This window comes from Nilaparvata lugens, chromosome 7 (genome assembly GCF_014356525.2).
Source record: "Nilaparvata lugens isolate BPH chromosome 7, ASM1435652v1, whole genome shotgun sequence".
Taxonomy (NCBI): domain Eukaryota; kingdom Metazoa; phylum Arthropoda; class Insecta; order Hemiptera; family Delphacidae; genus Nilaparvata; species Nilaparvata lugens.
The window spans coordinates 55,980,178-56,002,844 of NC_052510.1; the positions used below are offsets into that span (position 1 = coordinate 55,980,178).

Here is a 22,667-nt window from a genome sequence, read left to right on the forward strand (position 1 = left end):
GAGGATCTCTTCCATACTATAATACGCTTTCTCCGCAAGAAAAGTATACAGATCTTTTTTAAAAGTTGCAGATGACATGGACAGAGATCTCGGTAGATGAGAAAAGTGGAAGATGTTTCAACAGGAAACGAAACTATCAATTGAGTCTTGAAACTATCAATACTGTCGTATTGAGTTTGGTTAATTATATTGTGTTTCGAATTTGATTTATTGGATTCGCATTTGTTTAGATTACTGCACTGTAGCCTAGACTGATTATTGAAATTCCACTGGCATTTCAATAAAGAATTACGTGGGATCTATAGTGATAAAAAACTAGATAAACTTGCGTAGAGTCGAAAAAATTTAGATTATTTCCATTTTAGTACAAGAATATTACTAATTGATTTGCAGATAGTCTAGATGAATTTCTTGACATGATGTGACTTTGATCTTGTCTAAAATCTACAATTATTACTTGATTAGTGGGATGTTAAGTTGAACGAAAATCTGGTTTTTCATTCAAAATGAGTGACTTTTATAGGTGGAAATCCCAACACTAACAACTCCATTGGGGAAAAGTTAGGAAGTTAACCTAACAAATAATTTGTATAAAAAACAATATGAGCTGAATTCTCGGAGACGCCTAAACGGAGAAGAGCAGTCAAGAATTTTTCAAAGTCCATCAGAAACTATGTCAATTGCAGTTTTGGAACTATCAAAAAAAGAAGCGTCAGTTTCGAATAGTTCACGTAAGCAGACGAGGATAGTGCGGGAGAGAGCGACAGTTCATCGCAGGTTGATGGGAGCTACAAGCTTCGAATTCCAAACCGAAGACTGAAGCGTGCTGTGAAGCTCGTTTGCTTCGTGGAAAGCTGGAAAAGGAAGGAAGCGGTTGTAACGGGTGTGAGGGAGACAGAAATAGCGGGAAGGAAGCAGTTGTAAACGGGTGTGAGAGAGACAGAAATAGCGGGAAGGCAATTAACGAGATAAGTCTTTGTGCTATTCGCCAATCACTGCTGCAGCTGAAAAGAGAACACTGGGCAGAAGCCAAATCCCATCACGGGCATCGGTCGACTCCTACCTCCAAATTGAAAATTACATTTGAGGGGTGATCAGTGGCTGGTGGCCAGGGGCAGGGGCTCAGGGGGCAAGGGGGCGAGGAGCAAGGGGCCAGTGGCAGGTGGCAAGGGGAGCAAGGGTTGAGGGGCTAGGGGCAAGGAGCAGGATGGTCAGGGGCCAGTAGCAATCAAGGTAGACAGTTATCAGGACCAGGCAATTGTCGTTAGGCCTACAGGCATACATACAATAACTGTTCACATTGTTACAGGGAGTTTGCTAAATGGAAGTTTCCGTTAGTAAATTGTAGAAGGGTTACAATTGAATCGGAAAATGGGTGTGGAAGATACATTTATTTATAGGGGATTGAACTGATATTCCAACTTTATCAAGTAATGGTTATTCGTCTGAACCAGATCAGATCTTGTTCAATTAAGTACAACAAGGATTTTTATAATATTATTTCATATGATAAAGAAAATCAGAAGCCATCCTTTCTCTCTCGTAAATTTAACTGCGGTACACATCGATAGCAGATACGATTGCTATATACTATTAGGGTATTAGATTCTCCGGAATCAAGATTATGTATGTATTTTTATCACATACTTATCCCCAGTATTGAGTCTAGGTATATTCTGCCAATGTTGATATCGAGGATATTTCAATGAACAAAATAATCACTTCAATTTACAATGTAATTCATAATCATCTACCTTCTCATTTCGACCTTTTCTACAGTCACTATTGTTCAATATTATAGAAATTACCACTACCCTCTTCATCCTTTTTTATATAACTGTACCTATTCCTATTATAATCTCATCATAGCTTGCTGCCTGATTGATGCAATAAAATAATTTACGAATAAATTTGAAAAATACAATAGTTATTTGTGCAACAAGTGCGCAAAGTGACAGTTTGCTGCACCGAAAGAAACGTTTACGCCCGAGCCTTAGGCGAGGGCGGAATGGCTTCTTGAGTGCCGCAGAGGAACATTGCGCACATATTTCACATTTAATTTTTCCTACAGTTACCATTGAATATGAAAAGTGGGTAATTATGAGTAAAATTCCCTGAAATCCATCAAATGTTTTTCTGTGTAATTTTATTATTAGACTAGACTAATAAATAAAATTGGATAATGTAGTAGTAAATGAATGAAGGAGGCTGTCACTCATGTGGTGGCTGTCCTCGAACTCGGTGTCCTTGATATTATTATAACGTGGACCTCACTATACCACAGTCATTGTTACCAACTTAATTTTTGTATTCGTGCACTAATCCTCCATATAACCCACCAACTATTTTGTGTTGCCATGTTGCAAATCTGGAGTGCAGAACAAATTTTTCCCGCACTAGAGCGGAAAAGTGATTCTTTGCGTTCTGTAATCAGTGCAGGAATGGCCACTTTCCAAGGTAACTGTAGGAAAAATAATTTCCACATTGTAGCAATGTAACTGTAAAATTATAAAAGATTTAATATGTGTCAAATGTGGAAAATAATATGAGTGAAGAATAGGAATTGCTTTATTTCTCTATTGGTTGGAGTTAGGACTGTTCGATCCTCTGTACAGTACTCAACCTTGAATATATCTGAAGTGTAATGTAGTGAATCTGCAGTGCGACTGTTGAAAAACAAATATACTCTTGAGTGACTTTATAGGACTGTATGAAGAAAATAATACTCAACGTTAAACCACTGGAAACGAAACTGATTGATAAAATGAATGATCACAAGACTATTGAACATAAAATTAATTGATAGAAAATGATTGAATGTTCAAAAACCTGACACCATATGTCTCCTCATATTCAAGATTCTATAAATAATTCAGTCAGTACAATTTAGTTCAGCCATGTAAATCAAAGTCCGGATCAAATCCCTCAATTCAAGTGATTGAATGATTCCCAGAAGGCCATTGACCCGGTCACTGCATCCAACTAGTTGGTGATGCACAATGCATTCCGATATTGCACTCGAGCCGTTACACTTAAAACTTTGATACTCCAGACGCAACATTGGAATAAACTCCCAGTGCAATGACTATGTAGCTCCCTACAGTTTACTCGAAGTAGGTGTAGGATGCAATATCCCCGGGACATGTTCAATCGCATATATGTTTACATTTACACATTCTCACGAACTTCGGAAATGGGACACTCTAAGATGGCAAAATATAGGCCATAGCAGTTGGCTAAGCTCTGTATATTTATGATCAATGACCAGTATTTAACAAGCTCTCTCTCAATAAGGAAACTGGTAAGTGTCGACTACAATCCTATTTAACAAGCTTTGGTAGATTCAATTCATGTGGACCTTTTAGAGATAATTTCCTGATAATAATTACATGATAAATTCATGTAAGGCGAAATTTCTGTAATAATGTTCTGAAAAGTATTGGCAAGGTTTAGAAAATTTAATTCATGTAAAAACTTGAGTGATGATTTCTCGATAACTATTACAAGATATATAACTATTTCAAGTGAACTTTTTCTAATGAGTATTTCTAGTACAATGGATTAAATGCTTAGGTAAGTTTAGGCATGGACTAGATGACAAACTTGAATCTTTGGTTTCTTTTTTGGTTTTTTGGAATCTTTTGTTTGGTTGTGAGAATTACTGATGTACAGTATTTAAACCCCATTCTATAATTTATCTTAAGTAATCGACACAAGTCATATTCCACATCCACACGATTGATATAAAATATCGGGGCACCGAGCTTCACTCGTTATATTCATTCATTGATAAACAGAATACACAAAATTCACTAAAATGATCGTGTTTATATTTCACAGCTGTCTATTATGTCATCTTATGATTTTCATGGATGCGATATTTTGATTTTTCACATACTCACTCGCTCACTCACTTTTTTACTATTCACAACTGTTTCAGCCAAGGATGAATTATCCTTTCAATGTCGTAAACGTGTTTTCTAAAAAAAAAAAATAAAAAATAATAAGTTTCTCTTGCTGAATTCTTCTTCTCGTGAGATCAGCTGGATGATCCCACACATGCACTCGTTCATTCAATTCCAGTACGGTGACAGACGACAAAATTGCCAGCTGCAGGACGTATTTATCCTTTTAATGTCCTACAGCGAGTTATCCCAAGGATGAGACCTAGAGCAATCGAATTTTTATAAACCTATTATGTTACAAATTTCGTGAAAATCGTTAGAGCCGTTTTCGAGATCCGTTGAACATTAAATGACCAGATATAAATATAAATAAATACAGAAATTACCCTATAATAGGATAGGGAACGAATAGATTTATGGATATTTGAAAAACATCTGTGTAAAAATGATAACCATCTCTATCGCAGAATAAAAACTTGAAATGAAACGAAATTGGTAGATTCCACCTCCTAAAATTCCATTACATGACGTTCTCCAATGTGTTATACGATAATAATTACGTTGGACCTAGCAGTTCTCTCAAGAATCGTGAGATTAAAAAAAGATAAAAATTGTATTTTTTGTAGAATTTGGCAGAAGAGTAAGTAAGCAGAGAATATATTGTGTATGTTACAATCACTGTATCCTTTTATGGAATACAGTAACTATCAATTATTGTAACCAGTTTCTGCACAAACTTAGCGCATACTTCCTTGATAATATTCCTTTGTAATATTCGTTACAATGTTTTTAATTATACTTCGAAAATATGAAGACTATAATCGATTACTTCTAAAAATCGAGATAAAAAATAGTGTAAAATTTTGATTTCCAGTCTCTGAATACAGTTCCAGAAAATGAAAAACGGATGAACAAATCAAGAGCCCAAGATCTTTATACAATGAGTACATTATCAAAATGATAGGAAGAGGAAAAATAAGGTAACCTTGTGCTATTCCTCTCCCAAATTTAGATAACACAACATGGTTCGAAATAGGTTCAATCTTATAGTTCTTCAATTCACAAAATTTTCAGTCCTCAAGTATTTTCACAAAGTAGATTTTCAAATTTAGATGCTTCAAAACTAAACATAGAAGAAATATTCCACATTATTATAACTAAAATAGGAAATAGTCACATATTAAAAATATCATTTCCAAGATCTATTTCGGTACAACAAATTAAACTGCTAAAAATGGGAGAACAACAAAAACAAAAGGATAAAAAATTAAAATAATATCAAATCAAAACTTTGGAAAAGTTGACGCGACAAAAACATTATTCCGACAACAATTCAAAGTCGTTTTACGATTTTCAAGGAGCGAAAAACTTTCCAGTTTCTCAAAACTTCCAATATTGATTGCCTTGAAGAATGGACGAATGGAAACTGAATCAAGTTGGAAGATTGAGTGAAAGTAAAACCAAACCAAGATAGGTTTTTGATTTGTTAGGACTGGGCCCTGCGGTCATAAAAATGAGACAATGGCGTCCAAAGCTTTCCTCAAGTAACCCCGTCAGAATTTTCTCCTCTTATGAAAACGCTTTCTCTAACAAAAACTATGTTGCAAGAATTCATTATATTCACTGGTGAAATACATTAGGTTTCAATTGAAATTAGAGAAATGTAAAATTGGCCCTTGTTATATTGATATTTTGTAGATACTTCATCACAAATGTCCTTTCCATGAAAACAATCAAACTCAAATGCGTGGATTTGTGTTGATTTCTAAATTATACTCTTCAATGTTTGATTTCATTACGAACTGCTTGTTAAATGATCACTTTTGAACAATTAATTACGACATAGCAGTCAGGTATTTATAAATAAAAGCTATTAGCTTCTATACTCACATTAGTGGAGCGCTTTCGGACTCTAGGAGTGTTGATGAAGGGCCTAGTGTCCGAAAGCGCTCCACTAATGTGAGTAGAAGCTAATAGCTTTTATTTATAAATACCTGACTGCTATGTCGTAATTAATTGTTCAAAAGTGATTCTTCTAAATTATCTTCAAATTGTAGCAACAATAAATATTTCACTTCAACTAAAAACAATATAAAAACTTTTAGTACCCTTTCATAAAAAAACTTAAATATTCAAAAATATTTTAACGTCACGTTATTGAAATATTTTGAGACGTTAAAATATTTTAAAGTTTTCAATAAAAGGGTACAAAATGTTTCTATATTGTTTTTATTTGAATCAAGTAGCCCATATGAGCAAAGTGATTTTATTGTGCTTGAAATATCCTCATATCCTAAAATATTCTCTTAGAAAGCCCTTCAGAAGTTTCTCCTCTTATTGAAACAGTGTGTCAAACAGAAACTAAATTGTAAGAATTTATGACATTTACTGATTCAATACATTAGTTTTCAATTCAAATTGGAGAAATGAAAAATTCGCTCTTGTTACTGATATAAGTTATTGGAAATATCTGACCTCAAGACTCCTTTACATGAAAACAGTTAATGTGGATTCGTATCTACTAATTTCTCAATTATCTCCAAATAGTACCTCAGTTAAGTACTTCAACAATATCCTCAATTATTGTAATTGGAGTTTTACTGGAATCAAAGTAGCCTGAATAGCTCCTTATATAATCTTTGATGATCTGAGGAGTTTCAAAGTTTAATTGCTTCCCTTATCCCACTTTGCAACAATGTTTTCTCAAATTTATTTCAAAATTGAAATTTATTCCTCCTCTAATCAGTTTCGCTTGAGACATCCAGTGATTAGACTCAATGGGGGTACAAGATGATTTCTAGCTGCATGCGTTCATTTCCATAACATGTTTCATTATACAGTATAATTCATATGATATGAATAACATTAGCTTTGAAACTACTGGAAATAATTCATCCCAAATATCCTTTCAAGCGTACAAGATATCCAATTATAAAAGTTACTTATGAGCCGAATGAAAACGGCATGAGCTTAAGTGAATCGTTAGTGTTGATAGATGTACGATGTTCCTCTACTCTTGCTTAGATAGAATTAGGAATGCATTCTACATCTAAATGGAGATAGAACGTTGTAACAACAGTTTTTCAACAAGTAGAAACGCTCCAGAATGAATCCAAAAAAATAATGGGGGCGGAATTTATGGTGATAACATTATTTAGAGTCATATTTCTTTCAGCAGCTGCCAACGGATACAAGGTGAGAAAAGAATTTGTGCACATCTCTATCTATAGTGAATCCAGATTTGGAGAGAAAGAGAGAGAGAGAACGATCAGCTTCGCTAAATAAATCTTAGTTCCCAATCCAAATCCTGCAAGATTGGTCGCTTCATGTGTTATCTGGATGAAATATCTGCTAACCTAATGGCACACCTCAAGTCACGAACTGGGATAATTGGATATTTACGTTTTTGGGAAACATGATCAACCACCTGGATATTGACACTACATCTATTTGTCTTCCCCTGATAGGATAACATTTATGCGATTCCCATGCTAACAAGTCGCGAATTAACAAGTCAAATCGTAAGTTGTTATTGATATCGTGCAGTAAATCCAGCCCTCCGGCTGTAACACATATTGATTTCTATATTACCGTTCCAATCCAGCTGTTCAGCCTAGTTCCACAGTAGCAATTGCTGAATAGATTATCGAAGTCATTCATAATCACCTACATAGAGTTCACAGAGCAGATCAATGATTCCAATACTACAATATTAATAATACTACAATTCAGCATTGTTCTACAGTGCCAATTGATGAATAGTTTATTGAAGTCATTCATAATCACCTACAGAAAGTTCACAGAGCCAATGATTCCAATACTACAATATTAATAATACTACAATTATTCAGCCTAGTTCTACAGTGTCAATTGCTGAATAGATTATCGAAATCATTCATAATCACCTACATAGAGTTCACAGAGCAGATCAATGATTCCAATACTACAATATTAATAATACTACAATTATTCAGCCTAGTTCTACAGTGTCAATTGCTGAATAGTTTATTGAAGTCATTCATAATCACCTACATAGAGTTCACAGAACAAATCAAAGATTCCAAAACTACAAACAATTCAGTATAATTATGCATCACTAGAGATACTATTGAATTGGAGCTGCATTATTGAATATAGAAGCTGAAAAATGGATGAAGTTTTTGTTTTTGAATGGAGACATTTTGAGTTCTCAACAACACTATTTAAATAAATTCAAAATATATTGTATAAATTGGCAATTTCATTCAGAGATATGTACAAGAATTTTACTATTAATCCATGTAAGTTATTATAATATGTCATGTATAAAATGCAAATTTATAGACTAAAATGTTTGTAATTCGGAAAAGACAATAGTCTAATCCTTGCACGTAAGATGATGATGAAATAATAACCAATAGTTAAACACAATAGTTGCCTCTTCTACTGGAAATGGTTTATCTTTACAATACTTATACAATTCAATTTTATAAGTATTCTAATTTATTTGGTTTTCAAGTCTTCTAAATTCTAAATCCTAGTTTATAAATATTTTGGACTCTAAATTGGATAAAAATCATGGAGTGTAAACATAACATATTTTTGGACAATTTCTATCTAAATTTGGGAAAGGAACAGTTTTGGGCTTTAAGCCTGTTGTTCCTTTCCAATCATTCATAGTTGAGAATTATATTGTATGTACCCTATCAATGTAAAAATAAATAAATAAATAAATACTCTGGTTCATGGACCCATTTTTCTGTAAACCCGTGCGTGGTTTTTTCGATGCTCAGGTATCATCTTAATACCTCTTTGAGACGAGAAGTAAAGAAATCGATGTAACCTTTTTTAAACTTTATTTTATTTCTCACAACATGTTTCGACTTATGTCTTTTTCATGTGAGATGTGACTCATATTGAATGAAAAAGACTAAGAAATTGTCAAAAAACCACTGATTTATTTATAATTAGAAAGACCGGTTTCGGTTATTACACCATTGTCAATCTCTGATAGACCGAAACCGGTCTTTCTAATTATCAATAAATCAGTGGTTTTTTGACAATTTCTTAGTCTTTTTCATTCAATATGAATAATTATTACTACAATATCAACTTCTCAAATACCCAAAAATGTGACTCATATTATTGAGATGACATACTCATCCTTTTCCATCCTTATTTATCTTCTATCCATTTGAAGAAGAGTTGAGGAACTTTGTATATTCAAGAGACCCCCTATCAGGAACAGGAAGAAGATGCCAATTAACAGAAAAAATAGCAAAAAAGTGATAGATGGGGAGAGTTTTGTGAGCAGTTTGCATAAAGACCGAAGTTCACTTGCATTAATTCGCCAGAGTTGACATTACTCTTGTCAAATTTCTTGAATCGCTAAAGTTTTCGCTGTGAATGGAGTGTATCATAACTTCTCCGAACTTTGTTTCAAGTTTGATGGACCAGTTGTTCCGAATACAGGCAATTTGTTCTGGTCCAGATAATTGTAACTCACATTTGTTCACAGTGATCCAGTTCATTTGTGAACAAAAACCAGCAACAAATTTCCATCATGTGACAGATGAATGAGGAAGGACATCTATTATGAATGATTTGGTACAGTGATGTTTGTGAATGTATTTCCTTATTATACAAGTTTCTATATACAAGTTTGTATTGAAAGAAAAGTCAGTTCGTATTCGCTGTCTTTTCCTTGCAAACAAAGGAGATCCCTGATTATGGATACAATACTATTTTTCATAGGATACTATTTTTTTCTGATCAACAATAGCAAATACTATATTTTGTGTGATAAATGTGGCCCAATGGTAGAGGTCTCAGTCACTATCCTGGAAAAACCACTCTACTCACTGCAGGATTTTTACAGTGAACCTCTTTTTGGGAGTCAAGCACCTCCACAGCGTGAATGACCATCTAGGTTATTAAATTATTGAGATTTCCGACACTGCGTATCTGGAAACCCCAGTCATTGGCAACGACCTCAATATCAAGTAGGTCTCAGTCACTATAGTTGGGTTCAAACCAGAGTTGTCTACAAATAGTTTTTCTATGGAATAGTTGTCAATTTTTTTGTAGAGAACAAGTTGCTGTTCTCAAATGTAGAGCAACAAGAATATTTTTGAATGCCCACAGAAGGTATTGTCAACTTGTTGAGGGGGAATGTTCTCAAAAATGTAGAGCAAGAAAAATTGTTGAATGCCTACAGAGCGTCGACTTGTAGACGGGGAAAATTTTGTTGGAAACTTTCTCAGTGTTTTCCACACTGAGTGGGGAACACAAATTTTGTTGAAAAACTGGTTGCGTTGACAACTCTGTAAACGCAGCTCAAGTATTTTAGTATAATTAATCTCATTTACGAAAGGTCTAATCCTGTTTACTTCTCATATTGATTCTGAATTCGCATTAAGAGTGAATAGATTCAATTAAGATGATTTAGAACAAATCCGTTTTAACAATGAATGGACTTAGACAAGATGATTTAGAACTAATAATAGAAACATATTTTGTTGATTTAAACAAAAACTTGTTCAAATTGGAGATTAAAGTAAAATAAAATTCAAATAAGTCGACAATCCAAATAGACAAGCCACTCGCTCATACAAAAGTCACAGCAAGGACGGTTCATTTGATTGGTGGATGCCCCTAGGGAGGTGAACGTCTGCTATTGGCTGAAACGCTAGACAATCCACTCCCACTCTTAATAGCTCACACAGCGATGGCGGTTCATCCTTCTTCCACAAACATAGTAATCGAGAAATGAGTAATAATATCAACTTAAATAAGAACATTAATTTATATGGAATTGTCGAACGAAGAATAGAAATAAGATAAGATATTCACCGAATCCAAAAACATCGATATAAACATGAATATTTACAATAGGATGTACATTAGATTAAAGTTCTGTGATTGTTGAACATTTGACTTACAACTCAATGTATGTGTAGTATCTACATTTCCAAGTGATTAGTCAAAGTAATTTGCTATTAACTTGGTTTTCAAACTCTCCAAATTCTAGACTCATTTTTTATAAGAGTTTGCTTAGGAAACATTTTTGAAATTGCAGATAACATAACCTACCTTCTGGACTATTTTATGATGCGAAATTTGAGGGAGAAACAGTTTTGGGCAGTGCCTGTTGGTCCTCCCCCAATTATTTTTGAAAATAATCGTGTATCATTGAAGCAATAAATGAATTATGAATCAAATACTCCTCATTCAGCAGTTTACAGAATCATTATAGTACTGAAGTAGCAATCATTCTATTTATTGTGACTGTTCAAAACAAAGACAGTATGTAACTGTTTACTAATTGGAGATGGAGTTGAGAGAATAAATCTTGTTGAGTTGAATCTTAAGATTCATATTATACAGTATAATCCAACCCATACCAGCATATTGATTGGTAAGATAAATCTGAAATCTGATATTTTTGTACATTCTATCTGTTATATCCTCTTGTCATGATATCGTTATCCACAGTACAGCCCATGTCCCAAAGGTCTTGTATAAGAACTATAACCTATATAAATGTCGTCTGCATCATTAGACGTTGAACCTATTAAATAATGTATTCTTGAGTTCAAGAACCATTCAAAGGCAAATGTCATTAATAAACCGTTTCTAGATCAACTGGGTCACATATCTGATCCCACAATCTCATAAATATACTCTTTGCTCTGAATGGAAAGCTGAGCTTGATAGCAGGATACGAATGACAGTTCCTGTAAAAGAGGAGACAGTTATAATCGTTCTAATTGAAAAATAATCCAGGCATCGTGGTTTCAAAAGATTGATCGTTTATAATATTGCAGTAAAGTTTTTTCTCTGACAAGAAAGCGGATGAATCTAGAGCAATGCTCATGTAGAAGTAGGTTCGTCACGATGTTATAGTTATAATCGAATTGTATGAAATGCATGTAATGGAACTCTGACGTTGATTCTGTGGAGAGTGACAGATATATAGAGGTGGGATGTTCTTCAGTCTCTCCAAAGGTGACTTACTGATTGCTCGATATGGAAATTAACGCGAGCTATCAAAGTGATCGACTTCGTTTGATATTTTGGCCCGCCTTTCTGTCGGAACCATTGCAGAGCTGTCAAGACCTTTCGGGCTGTCATCAATATTAGCCCATCAGTTGAAAGGAGTGGGTACTATCTGCAAATGTAGAGTGAGGAATTAAACAGCTCTGACATTTTGAAAGTAAAGGCTATTATCAGATTGTATGTATCAAAATGAGTGTTATCATTAAAAAAACACACAATCAAGTATCGTTCATCCATAGCACGGAGTAACAATAACTAGAGTAAATAAGCAATTGTTCCTCTGGATAGAAACGTTTCTATTTTCTATGTCCATTTTATTACATACATATTGTATGTATCCGAATGAGTATTACCATAGAGAAAAGATAGCATGATAAGATATCCCATGATATGGGTCGTTTATGTTTCAAATTCCAATACAAATTTCTTATTTATTTGTTGATATAATTACAAATCATATGAATACTAGTAGTTCTGTGAACAGTAGACCTCGCGCTCAGTAAATTACATTGACCTGTTGTTATGTTTTCTCATAAATTAATAAATAATTTATCAATTTAAAATGTCTAGAAAATCCTAAATAAACATAGAGCTTTCTATCCTATCGTTCCGTGACGTGTCGTCCCGGAATGTGAGTGTGAGCGCTGTTATCAGGTCTGGCTGTAACTGTCTACAACGTTGATGGAAAGATACATTTTCAAGATGTTCGATGTTTTTGAACGGGTAGTATTATAGTCAACTGTCTACCAACGTTGATGGAAAGATACATTTTCAAGATGTTCGATGTTTTCATATGATGTTTCATATGATGAATAAGTCTGATTTTTACGGTAATACGCGGTAATAGATTTCCATGAAATTCGACATGTATGTTCCTTTTTAATTGCGCGTCGACGTATATACAAGGTTTTTGGAAATTTTGCATTTCAAGGATAATATAAAAGGAAAAAGGAGCCCCCTTCATACGCCAATATTAGAGTTTAAATCAGACTATATAATTATTAATCATGAATCAGCTGACAAGTGATTACACAAATGTGTGAAGAAGCCAGTCTAATGCTGTATTTCCATATAAGTTCTACAGTTTCAATCAGGTACTTGTGCATGAGAATACTGCGTGAGGTCTACTGTTCACAGAACCACTAGTTATTAATACTCATTAGCATTTGAATAATTGCAATATCTCAGTAATTTCCATCTGTAGACTGATGGTAAGTTTTCTTCATTCCCATGAATTAAGATGATTAAATTGGAGATAGGCACAGTTGATTGAGGAAAAATAATTAATGATTTGATTATCACTGTTTCTCATTGACATCTCATCTCTTTTTATGATAATGCATCTGAAAAACAAATCTGTTCATGGCTATGGTTTTGATACATAACAGTCCATTTATCCAAAAGAAATCTCAATCATTACAATATAGATAACTAGCCGTCAGGCTCGCTTCGCTCGCCATATCCGTCTAGCCAGGGGGCTCCGCCCCCTGGACCCCGACTGGATCATCTAAGAATGGGATCAGCAGGCTCGCTTCGCTCGCCTGCATTTTTCATTTGGGCATTTTTATCATATATTAGGACAATCCTGTCGGGGGTCCAGACTAAACGGCTGGCTAAACGGATATGGCGAGCGAAGCGAGCCTTACTGCTAGTAATATAATTTTCCCAGGATTGAAGTAGCAGTGCTTAATCAATTTTTCCGCGATAAATGCATTTAAATCTTCAACTTGGTGCCAACCTAATAAAGTCAACTCAACTTAATGCCAACCTGACAAAATTATTAATTTAGTTGTCAGTTAACAACTTTTTCGAAGAGGTACTCTATCTAGATTATAGTTCTATAGTAACATATGATATGGAAATTTCAATTATAATTAAGAGATTGGGAGAAGAAGAATATACATGCTAAAAGACGAACTTTAAACCCTTAAAAACAACCCTTAGAATTAAAATATTGCCAAAAGATTTCTTAGTGCGCCTCTAAAGGGCCAACTGAACATACCTACCAAATTTGTACGTTTTTGGTCCGGTAGATTTTTAGTTATGCGAGTGAGTGAGTGAGTGAGTGAGTGAGTCAGTCAGTCAGTGAGTGAGTGAGTGCCATTTCGCTTTTATATATATGGATATAAGATCATTCTCATGAATCAAGATAATTAATTGGAGATAGGGACAGTTGATTTGAGGAGAAATAAATAATTTGTGATTTCATTCTCACTGACATCCACTTTAATGATAACGCATCTGAAAAACAAATTTGTTCATGGCTGTGATTTTGATACATAACAGTCCATTATTTCCAAAACAAGTCTCAGTCATTACAATCTCAAATTATTATCAAAATCCCCTCAAAAAGGAATTGAGACTGTGGCGTCTGTGGCCATGGCAAGTGGAGAACCAAGAATCAATCACTTATTTTCTCACAAAATACATATAATTTTTTCTATATAGGCCTAAACTTGTTTTAAAATATTTTTTTAGTGCTGCAATATAATAATATGATAGTAGTTCAATACACAACTATGATTGCTAGCTGTGAAAACCAGTACATGAACAGAATGACAGAAAATAATGAAATTACAAAACTTCATCCACAAATGGAAGCCAAGGGACACATTCACATATCTTTCTAGTTTGTACGATTGCATTTCTCCGTAGTCCATGTTAGTATGATGATATGAGTATGACACGGGTTTTCTCAATCACGGTGAAGAACGTTGGTCAACCGTGTTTGAATTGGTTTGGGAAACCTGCAAGTGCCGTAAAAATAAGACTCTATTACCACTGAGGTACCTCAGACACAAATTCATGTCAACTTCTGAAACGCTCACAGAGAATCCGGTGAAATTGAGCAAACAATGCAACTTGTTCTAGAATGTTAACCCTATTATCATCAACGTTTTTATGTAGTGGAGTTGAACAAATCACTGTGACAAAGTCCCAAAAATGACGTTGAATTCTAGACCAAGTAATTTTCTTCTTCTGCAGGGAGGAGAACTGTTTTCCTCAACGAAAAGCAATAAAATAAGAGGTTACTGGACGTTATGAGCTATCCCCTTTTGTTTTCTTTTCTGTCTCTCAAGTTTCCACTGGTCCCACTTCTTGTGCTTAGTCTAGCGTGGTCACAGCCAATGAGAACGTTAAAAGTAGCCGGCAGATTGATGAAATAATGTCTAAACGTTGTAAAAACTTATAGCTTTTTCGAGTGGTCTCCAAGGACGACTGGTGATTGACTTCTATCTAGAAGGGAAGATATAGATTTGCCAAAGGATTAAATAAGAGTACTTTTCGCTTTCCAAAGCTGAGATTCGGGTCAATTGAAAAACGTACTATATTGATGAAGTCGTGAAGAATTCGCCCTGTAGGAAACAAAAAACTATTTTATTTACAACTCTTAGTAGCCAACGATTTTATTCACAACTCTTAGTAGCCATGGGCTACTTATGTTGGAAAGTCATCTTCTTTATTACTGGGTTTTCAATGTAGTCTGTGTGATTAGAAATTATTTTTGTGATTCAAGTTGTTCATCTACAAAATAAATGTCCTCTTTAGGCCCGCCGCAAAGTAGACCCAAGCTAATCCACGAAAAGCAACCCATGCCCTTGGATGTTTAGTAAACCATTGCTAGGCTTCTCTAGACATATGTGTAATACATGCAATGAATAATCCAATTGTCAGCTGATTGATTATGGATAATTCTATAGCAGTGGTTTACAAAACATCCCACGGCGTGGGTTGTTTTTCGTGGATTAACGTGGGTCTACTTTGCGGCGGGCCATGGGCTGGGCTTAGACCAGACGATCATAGAGCTATATCACAAAATCTGGAGCATGAAACACATATAAACGACCCGACATATATATATGAGAAGCATGATGAGAAACATGTATCCAAAAGTGTATGAATTCAATGTTACTTCTCATTGCTTTAGAGCTTTTTTGTATAATAGTACCTTGTATAATAGTACCTTGTCAAGCAGCCTCTTTGAGGTTCGCTTAAGGTAGCTTATTTATTTAATAAAAGTTTTTTCTAATCTATTCTATTTTAACTGGCTTCATTCAAATTTCTATAAAATCTTGTTTAGAAATGCATTCGTTCGTTTGGTGTAACCCAGCCATAGGAGAGAAACGAAAACTTGAGATGAATAAATAAGGGCATATTAGACTCTAAACAATTTTCAGGTCTTTACACTATTAACTAAGCAATAGTTGAATATCAAAACAAAAACTAATCTGGAATAAACGTCAAAAATGTGTCAGTGATGTCAAAAAAACTAACTCTAATGATAAGTTATAACCCTCAGTTGTTCCTGAGAACTATGATGAATGAATTCTTCGAATGAACATGAATACTCTGGGAAACATTCGTAAATGGATATACAAGTATTTTTGTTGATGAGAAATGCGATAAACTATATAACATGCCAAAATCTGACATTTTATGACACGTTTATTGTAGACTAGAATTCTTTTCGGACCCTCAAAACAAGATTTCTAATCTTTACCGTCGGAATACCTGTTCCTAGAGCTCGAAATGAGTTCTTTATCGTGTAGAGAAAAGATGAAAACCATAGCCAGATGAAGAACATAGGACAAAGAAAAGAAAAAGGAGATGTAGAATTTGGAGTGCTCGATTTGGCGAGTGTAACATCGCGGGTGTTCTATCAAAACGGATTAAAATATGAGGTCACGCATAGAAGAAGACATTTCAAAAGAGACTGAAGACTATTTAGAGGAGGGAAGATATGAAGATTGGACGGTCGAGTGCCAAATCTATTGAAATAGAAACATACGTGATACTCCTGAAAACTACTGGCTCTTTTTGTGGAAATATATATTTTTTATACGTGATCATAATGAATGTCATTAATAAAACAAAATAAAACTTGTAGCACCCTTTATTTATTAAAAAACTTAAAATAGTTGAACTTTTAAGTTTTTTAATAAATAAAGGGTGCTACAAGTTTTATTTTGTTTTATTAATTTAAAAGCAGCCCATTTCAATAAGTGTTTTATGAATGTCATTATTATTCGACTGTTTTATTATTTACTATAGCAGGTAACCCGTGCTCCGCAAGGGTCTATTTAAAAACTTGACAACCTGAAAACTTGACCGAGTGGAATCTTGAAGAGTTTGAAGTAGGCCTAGAACCATCCTTGGTCAATTAAAAATCGATATGCTAAATTTGAAGTTAATTTCAGTCCAGTAGTTTAGACGTAATGATGTGTCAAACATAGTTTTTCCACCCCGTACGTGAATAAGTCAGTTCTTTCCTTTATTATATCGAGGCACCGAGCTACGCTCCTTATTTTTATTGATTGATAAACAGAACACAATTCTCTAAAATGATCGTGTTTATATTTTACAGCTGGCTATACGTCAGCTTATGAATCTCGGGGATGCGATATTTTGATTTCCCACAGCATCACTCGCTCACTTTTTACTATCCACAGTCGACGAAAGTCTCAGCTGTTTCAGCCAAGGTTGAATTATCCTTTTAAGCGAGTTTTCCCCAGGATGAGACCTAGGGCAATCGAATTTTCATATCATAAACCTACTATGCTCCAAATTTCGTGGAAATCGATAAGAGTCGTTTTCAAGATCCGTTGAACATAAATAACCAGATATAAAAATATAAACAGATATACAGATCGCTTAATATAATAAGAAAGATAAGTTCTACAGCTTGGTACTAATATAATGTAGTGACAGAACTCAAATCTTATTTAGAACCCTTCCTTAACTTAATGCCAACCTGACGAAACTGGACTGATCATTAATTTAGCTACCAATTTTAACCACCTGCTTCGAAGAGGTAGTCTCTCTAGATTATAGTTATATAATTATTATCAACATAAAATGGTGTGTACATTCCAATTACAATATATTCATGTCCCATGAATGAAATTTGAACATTAATTTTCTGAAAAATCTAGAAGCAAAATTGAAATTTGGGCTTTGAAGTGCACGAGATTGATATTTTTAGAAACTATGTGCCAAATTTCGAGATCTAAATCATTCCCCTTTTTCCGGTATTCAATCCACAAATTGTCATGCTCTGATGCTAACAAACGAACAAACAAACAAACACAACCCTACCCTCGCTTATTAAGGTGCGTACAGACTTTCGCTCTGCTCCGCAATCGAACGTCACTCGAGCAGATCGATCGATGATCGACCGAGAAGCAAGAGTGGGACGCGAGAAGAGCTAACATCTCCTGTAACGTTCATGATCGGAGCGATTGCGGAGCGAGTGCGGAGAGATTGCAGAGCGCCCGCAGAGCTTGTTGGAGGTGCGTATATCTGTACGCACCTTAATATAGAAGATACTATTATAAACTGATCAACATTACAATATTTTAAAAGCATCTTATCACAGAATCCCCCCCAAATAAAAGTATTGAATCCTGATTAAATAGCGCAATACATTCTTAGAGTAATAATCACTTTCATTTAAAAGTCACAATAATATTCTCAACAGCAATACATCCAATTTTTTATGTAATCATTCAGTATTTAGGGTTGCCTATGAACGCAATAAAAAAGATGAAACTAATAAGGAATAAACGGAGGATTGTTGGCTGTACGTACAAACAACACTAAATACAGCAGTAGCAGCTGTCAAAAAAGATAACCAGATTATTTTGGAGGTGTTTTTCTGAAATGGAATGGAGTGAATGTTGTCAATCGCTGGTTTTATCGGAGATGAACACGTTGGAATCCGGAATAACACATCACGGCTTCCATTCAAGATCTGGCTGCCAAACGACACATTTTTTCAATTGAACTCTTCAAATACAGAAGAGCCGCCGCTCACTAATAAAATTTTATTGTAATGTTGACCAACAGCTATTTACAATTACTTTTTTGATGGAATGAGTCGTAAACTTCGAAAGTAATGGGCTCTAGAGCCTCATTTTATTGTATGATACACGAGCATTTTTGAAACAATACCAAATAAAGTATGATACAGCCGTGGGAGCAAGCAAGTCTTTTTTGGTTGGCTTGTCTTGGAAAATATTATTGTTTCAAATCAGAATGCACACAATTCAATCGTCTTTTTGATGCAATTTTTCTCAAGTTTTCTTGAATCTTGAACTTTGGATCTATAAGGTGAACGTTGATATTGAGTCGTCTGCTTATTCAATTCATTTCGAAAAAATTCTGAGGCTAAATTTTGGAAGCCGGTATAAATGATCCTGCCGTTTTTTATGATAGATAAATCATATAAAATTTTCTCGGGCTATAATCAAAGATTTGATTCACAGAATAATATCGGGGTACCGAGCTTCGCTCGTTATTTTTATTTATTGATAAATAGAACACAATTCTCTAAAATGATCGTGTTCATATTTCACAGCTGGCTATATGTCATCTTATGAATTTCGGGGATGCTATATTTTGATTTTTCACATACTCACTCGCTCACTCACTTTTTTACTATCCACAGCTGTTTCAGCCAAGGATGAATTATCCTTTTAATGTCGTTCAGCGAGTATTCTCAAGGATGAGACCTAGTGCAATCGAATCGTTATATCATAAACCTACTAAGTTCCAAATTTCGTGAAAATCGTTACAGTCGTTTTCGAAATCCGTTAAACATAAATAACCAGATATATAAATACAGAAATTGCTTCCTTAATGTGATAGGATTACTCAAAAACACAAGCAATACTTAAATTATTCAATCCATACAGAAATATGACTATATATGATAAACTAACTCCAAATTGAATGAATATTGTTGAGAATTCACGAATACGAATTAATATTTATTCTATATCCAGTAATTTATAAAAAAATTTCTTCACCAATTTTTGCAAGTTGTTGTTTGAGTCGCTTCCCCACCACCAGCGCCCCTTAGCTCTCCAGTCATCCTATCGCAAGCCTCTGCATTTCATCTCTTTTCGAACATTGGTCATCCATATTTTCCTTGGCCTACCTCGCTTTTGATGCTGGTTTAGAGTTCATTCAAAGACTCTCAATGGTATTCTTTCCGTATTCATTCGGTGTAAGTGAACAAAGACCGTTCACAACTTCTATTCATCAAATATATTCAATAATTAAAAATTGAAATTTTTCACTCTTTCATCCGATGATTCAACAAATTCTTTTTATCATCAGGCGCACAGCTATCTGAATTGCGTTGAGTTCAAGATAAATGCTACCATAGCCACCTCTAATACATTAGAGGTCTAATGTATTAGAGGTGGCTATGATGCTACTCTTTCATTAATAGTTAAACAAATTGTTTCCATCCTTAGGTTCAGAGCCATCTGAATTGTGTTGAGTTCAAGTTAATGCTAACATAATGACATGAGATTGAGTATACCCTTTGCTTTATCTGTTGAAATTTACTTCTTCTCAATAATCAACAATATGAGAATGAAATCAAGATCATTCAAAACTCGCATACAGTAGTTGAACAGACTGATTTCTTCGGCAGGTACCAGGTTCACAGCTATCTGAATAATTGTGTGTAATTCAAAATAATATTAACATTGACCTCCCTCTCAAAAGTCAACAATTCAAGATTTAAACCAAGAACATTCAAACTCTTGTATAAAGTAGTTGAGCAAACTCATTCCATCGACAGGTACCAGGTTCACAGCTATCTAAATTGTGTTGAATGAAAAAGACTAAGAAATTGTCAAAAAACCACTGATTTATTGATAATTAGAAAGACCGGTTTCGGTCTTTCTCCAGTTGGAGTTTATCAGAGATTGACAATGGTGTAATAACCGGTCTTTCTAATTTCTTAGTCTTTTTCATTCAATATGAATAATTACCACAATATCATCTTCTCAACTACACAAAAAGTAAATAATTGTGTTCAATTCATAATAATATCAACATTGACCACCCTCTCAACAGTCAACAATTCAAGATTGAAACCAAGAACATCCTACCCTCGCATACAGTAGTTCAACAATCTGATTTTATAGCAAGTTCTAGGTTCACAGCTTCCCAAATAATTGTGTGTAATCCAAGATCATATTAACTTTGACCTCATCTCAACAGTTAAAAATCCGAGATTAGAACCAAGAACATGCAACTCTCGCATACAGTAGTTCAACAATCTGATTTTATAGCAGGCTCTAGGTTCACAGTTTTCCAAATAATTTTGTATAATCTAAGATAATATCAACTTTGACCACATTTCAACAGTTAACAATCCGAGATTAAAACCAAGAACATGCAACTCTCGCATACAGTAGTTGAGCAAACAGATTTCATCGGCAGGTACCAGATTCACAGCTATCTAAATCGGGTGGCATCACATTCACCACAAATTAGGACACAGGAAAACTCAACCATCAATGGTCAAGCTCACCGATTCCTGTCGAAGGAGTTCCAACATTCGCCGAAGAATGCTGTAAATTTCGTTCACAGGCCTTCCTCGTAAAATCCTCAAGTTGATGCCTCGTTAGTCTTCCATTGACTTCCGTTCGGCGACATCGTCACCAGATAACAGCAAGATTTAGGGTCTAATTTGAGGATATATATGAGATTGCTTCGGTCAGTGTGAACGCTGAGGCTCGACCCACAGTTTTGACGATCGCCAGACGTTTCAGGTTGGCCTTTTAATGAAATTCAAATCAGAACGAGCAAGCTCTCTCGTGACTGTTCACTCCTCTAAAGAGAATCACTTTGAACTGTCATCATTGGGTGAATGAGATGCGTTGGAGTTGTTTATGAGGTGAACTGTCAGAAGTGAGTCCTCTCTAGACCCGACAAAGACACTTCCAGTCTTCCATCGCACTCCTAAACATCATCTCCACCTTTCCATCAGTCGCCACTTGGGTCCAGCTCCAGTGATGCTTCAAAGTCACGTGATATCGATCCCTCTCTCTTTATCCTCAACTGGTAACACACTCCTTTCTCTCTCACTCTCCGAGTGCACGATAAAATTCAAACGAAACGATGCAAGATGTCATTGAATCGATTCATTTGCCGGTCGATTGAGTTGGCAGCCACTTCTTTATTTCGACGTGACCTGTCTCCGCTTCCAAAGAGCCGTGTCATTGGTCCTAGCTCGCTAACCAAATAAGAAGAGGCACTTAATGCTCGAGCAGTGTCATTCAATTTACGGGTTCTTTCGATAAACAATGAATAATCAGAAAATATCTGTCTTGAAGAGGCCTTGTTGGAAAAACCACGAATAGAATCATATCTTTATGTTTTAGAGGTTTCTTAGATATACAATTGATAATCAGAGAATTATCTGTCTTGAATGGGATTAAAAATGGGATTGAAATTAACTGTCTTGTTATTGTTGGAAGAAACACGAAAAATATCACTTTATATCTGATATACCGGTATATCAGCTATCTTCTGTGGAATACAAGGCAAGGCAGAGAATCGGTAACGCTGTTTCCCTCTCTTTCTCCTGCCATTATGACGTGCCCCTCTCAATAAGTTACATAGAGTCATATACTGCGGGATCGTTGCTCCCTTAATGCAGTTCAATAATTGTGACGAACAAGAAAAGTAAAGTAAAGTAAAGTAGAAAACATGAGAGACAATATTCACTTCCCAAGATCCTATGAACATTCTACAGAGAAATTATTCCAAGAAATGTATAGTTTACAGAGAATACAAATATTATATTGTGTAGGAAAATAATGCGAAACCGATTAGAGCAATAAAGAGAGGATGATCTCAAACCTTGTAGAGCATACAACTTGGGAATCAAATTTCAGATTATAATGTCTATCCCACTCCAAT

General features: G+C 34.9%; 1 protein-coding gene across 1 annotated transcript in view; it reads right to left on the reverse strand.

The window, feature by feature from the left end:
* LOC111053270 (monocarboxylate transporter 2-like) overlaps positions 1–22,667 on the reverse strand; it is a 325,384-nt gene that overhangs the window by 293,459 nt on the left and 9,258 nt on the right. The window lies entirely within an intron of this gene.